The sequence below is a fragment of the Bidens hawaiensis genome, unplaced genomic scaffold, assembly GCF_021521415.1.
Source record: "Bidens hawaiensis isolate Kalapana, Puna unplaced genomic scaffold, B.hawaiensis_p1.1 tig00035153_1, whole genome shotgun sequence".
Classification (NCBI taxonomy): domain Eukaryota; kingdom Viridiplantae; phylum Streptophyta; class Magnoliopsida; order Asterales; family Asteraceae; genus Bidens; species Bidens hawaiensis.
Genome location: NW_027496129.1, coordinates 14479 through 19304, shown reverse-complemented (window position 1 = coordinate 19304; position 4826 = coordinate 14479).

The following is a 4826-nucleotide window of genomic DNA, read 5'->3' as shown; positions in this document are numbered from 1 at the left end:
GGTTCCCGAATTCAGATTTTTATTTTTAGTCCCTTGTCTTTGATAACTTGCCCACTTCTTGATCATACTTCCATTTTCCAAAAATACTAAAGCGGCTCGCCGCGATGCGAGCGTATGAAGTGCGATATCAAAACGCCACATTACGCCCATCGCCCGAGTCCGTGTCCGAGTCCGTGTCCGTGCGCGTGCGCGCTACGCTAGGACTATGGAGAGTGGTTAGCCACATTAAAACATTTCTATGAAAACTTGCTTCCTTATAAAGAGCTTCCAATTCTTTTCTTGTTTCCATGAGGGATGAAAGTTGTCTTCCTTATTTATAGCCATGTAGAATTCTTCCATTTTCTTTCATCTTTTTCCATGTGGAATGGAATTTTCTCATTTCCTTAGCTTAAGAATACTTAATTTTTCTCATTTCATTTTTTCCATGACTTATCTTAAGAATATTTTTAATCCTTCAACTTTTAAAGTTGACGACTTTAGTCCAACATAAATATGGGTTTTTCCTAGATGTTTCACGTGGACTCATCACGTTTTTTTTAGTTCCAGCACCGTAAAGAAACCGACCGAATGCTAATTTTGTTTTTTAAGTTTCGGTACCGTAACGAATATAACGAAAACTGACTGAATATATAATATAATTAACAAGTTTGGTGCCACAAAGCCTGGATTGGGCCACTTTGCGGCACCCTGTTGGTAGTATTTTTTATTTTGTTTTAGTTTCAGCCGTATGACTTAATGAGAACGTACTGAATGTGCATTTTGTTTTTGGTTTAGCCGTATGCATTTTTTTGTTTTAATGTTTTTGGTTCGTTTAAGCTCATTTAATTCCCAAACTCATGTTGTAACCATCCAAACCAACCAGGACTCAACCCATAATTATTCTTGAACCCTCCAAACATGTTTTTATCTCTGGCTATAATTTATTTAAATTAAAACTAATTTTTAAATAAAGGATCAAATTGTACGGGTTATCTATTGGATAAAGGATTTATCTAACTCCTCAAACCCTAATCCACCCCCCACTCATAAATACCCCACTATCTCATCCATTTTCTCCTGTTCATTTTCATCTTCTTCTCCCAAAGTGTTTGATCTTGCAAGTTGTTCTAGCTAGTTTTGCTTAAGTTTGACTTTAAAAGTCAACAATACCGATTCTTGCATTTCAATCTTTTTCGGGTTCATGTTTTTGATATTTTCAGTTTTTTAAGTTATTTTATGTTAAGAAAACCATTTTCATATTCATTCAAGTCTTCCAATCATTCAAATACATGTTTAGGCATTTTAGGCCCGTTTTAGTCGTTTTCGGGAAGTTTACTCGCTTAACTGATTTGTTTGAGTTTAGTTATGGAAATTTTATTGTATTATTAGTTCTATGGTTTTGAACATGTGGTAATCATCCTCGGTCTCATACCGAGTCAAGAACCAAACTAAAACCGAACACTCGTTTAAACAATTAACAAAGGTTGAGTAAAACTAAACATCAAAGACCCGGTTTCATTTAAAACTCAATCTATGTTATGCTTACTTTATTTAACCGTATTTTATAAAGTATAACTTAAACTCCCGAAAACCCAAGCCTTGCTTTTTATGAACTTTTCATACCATTTATATTCCATCATCAAGACTCTATATTAACTCAAGGTCTTTCAATATAGGACACGCACGTTAAACCGTCGGCTCGCTTTCTTGAATATTATTATTCTAAGTTTTCTTCATCGATGCCACTTTGTCCAAGTGAGTAATTTCATCCCTGTTTTCTCTTTTATACTTTGGGGTAGCTTGCATACTTACTTAAAAAAATGATTTAAGACTTGGATTCTCAAACCACAAACTATAGCTTATGTGTTACTTAGAATAATTGCTAGATTGTGTGCTATATGACTCATTTGATTATTTGCTAACCGTTTATTGCTTTTGTTGGTTAGCCTCATCATCATCCTCAATTTATATGATCATACGCTCTTTCTTGTAATTTGGTAATTTTTGCCTATTAGAAATGAGCCTCATTTATTTATGATTAATATTGTCGTTATTATTTATAGTTTCACATAAGAGTTAAGGATATTTGTACATATATATACACACAAAAATCATGAAATTTCTCACCAACATTCCTGTTGACAAAATGTATTGTATGCAGCGTTACTGGTTTGATTGTTGGTTGATTGGAAATTGAAGACGTTATTTTCATTTTGGACCGTTAGGATTATTAGTAAAATGAACTATTTATTTCTCTTGTATTTTGTTGTATTTGTATAAACAAGTTGTGTTGTGTTTTATGTTAAATGAAATGAACTTGTTGTTTAAATATTGACACTTTAATAGTGTCTTGTGCATTGAAACACTCATGTCGCCCCGGCATGTTCCGCCACTTTTGGTCGGGGTGTGACACCTTCCAATTTTCCACCCTAATTTTTTTTCTTTTTTTAGCCTTGAGTTATTTAATAACTTTAACAGGGACTTTATACAAGGAGAAGAAGTACGTCATGAGAATTGTATCACCGACTTCAGTAGAGTAAGTCAACCACTAACCGATAACGTAGAGAATCAACAGGCGAAACTCAAACGTATGGAGAATCACATGAAGAGGATTCCCCAAAAAGTCAGTTCAAAATTATTGTTCGTATTAGCATGCACTATGAGCTTCTTCTCCTTGTATAAAGCCCCTGTTAAGCACATTCTTCCAAGATGAAGTGCCCATAAAACATCTCAATAAGCTACCCAAAGTTAAGCACATTCTAGAGAACATTTAAAAACATCTCAATAAGCTACCCAAAGTTAAGCACATTCTTCCAAGATGAAGTGCCAATAAAAAGAATAACATCAGCATACAATAAGTTAAAAAGAACCAAACAACTGTTCGGAGTTTGAACCCATGCAAAGCACCTTTTTCACCCGCGCAAGCAACCATACGTGAAAGGGCCTCTTTCACGATTATTAAGAGGAATGCAGATAGTAATGGAAACGATTTTGTCTTGCAACAAAGTATTGAACCAGGATCTTGTTAAATATCCTTGTTATCTTTTGAATTATTTTCTCTTTTTGGTTCCTTAATTTATGGCACTATTTAGTGTCTTTCCTTTTGTATTATGTTGACCCCTTTTTCAATAAATAGGGTGTCTTTGTTTTGTAATAAAAACACATGAAGGATTGTTCAAGAAAATCAATACACGCAACCTTTTCTTTCTAATATTCTTTCACCATAATAGTTTTGTTATGGCATCAGAGCCTTTTTGAGATCCTATACACAAAGCATAAGAAACCATAACCCTAGCCTTATGGCCGACAATAAGAACGACGGCAGAAGAAACGAAGAAAACAAGATCAGTCCCATTCTGGGATTAAATGAAGAACATTACCAACAATTTATAATGTTCTTTGGAAACAAGGAACAAGCTACCAAGGAAGAAAGTGCACCGATTATTAATGTTTCCGTACACGTCAAACAAGAGGAAAAATGGGTAATTGATTCAGGTGCTACTGAACATTTTACATATGATGTAAGGCCCCGAACCTCGGGAACCCCACAGTTGGTATTCATTCAAAACACTAGTAAAATAATTAAACTTAAAAACAATTATTTTCATTAAAATAAGCATCACAGAGTATAATTCGGCGGAAAACGTAAATAAGTAAATGAGTTCCCAAAACCCGAGAACTTTGCCCAAAATCAACATAATTATCTTTAAATAAAAACTTTTAAAAATAAATTTTTAATAGTAAAACTTCAATTCCCGTATGCCATTCACCGTCCAAGTAGCTTCGTGCACGTCCAAGCGATAAGGCATCCTCTTCCTAACATGAAACTCACACTAACATGCACACAAAGTCAGCTTGAGCTGAGTGAGTTCAAGTTTTAAGTAAATAATATCAGTAGTAATAGTTATGATAGTCATACCAAATTTTTAAAAAAAAGTAAAAGGGTGCACCCATCAAATCATCATTACCGAAAACTAAACATCCTCATACATACATATACAAAATGTATACGTAAACATCCTTTCAATTACATCCCTATATATATAATAGTATATATATATATATATATATATATATATATATATATATATATAACATCCACATATAACATCAGGGTCGAGCAAACGTACAATCCAAACACGTAACATCAGTGCATGCAAACACAAAGTAGGCATACACAACATCAGTAGTCGAAACGACTACAACATCGCCAAATATAGGCCAAGCAATAATGTATATACATATATATATATATTTAACATCCCAAGGCCTGCCATATACTAGCAAGCCTAAATAAATTTGTTTAAAAACATTTCATCATGTAAGAAAACACTTAGGTGTGCATGCTAGCCCAAAAGTAAAAAGAGTAAAAAGGGCATCATGAACTCACCTGAAATCAATCGAACCCTGCAACGAGCTAGGAAATCCCTAAGTGCACAATCACAAGCAAGGGCCTATAAATTATACACAACGCGTTACTAAACTAGATCGTAAGAACAGTCTTGCCTAATGGGTCGCTCAAGCCCAACACTTTGGCCCAAGCCCCAACAACTTGGCCCAAGCCCCAACAACTTGGCCCAAGCCCCAACACTTGACCCAAGGCCCTACACTTAGCCCAAGGCCCAACAACTTTACCTCAGCCCCTAAAACCTTTCAACTAACCAAATCCACCGGTTAAGCCTAAAACAAACTTATCGATTAATAACGTGTAAAACGTGTAGAATTTAGCATGCGAAGATGCATTTAATTACATAGGATAACCTTTGAAATAAATTATAAATTTTTACCAGACTTTAATAAATGTCTTAGGTTTATAAAAATATTTTTATTATATTTTTCTATTGGAC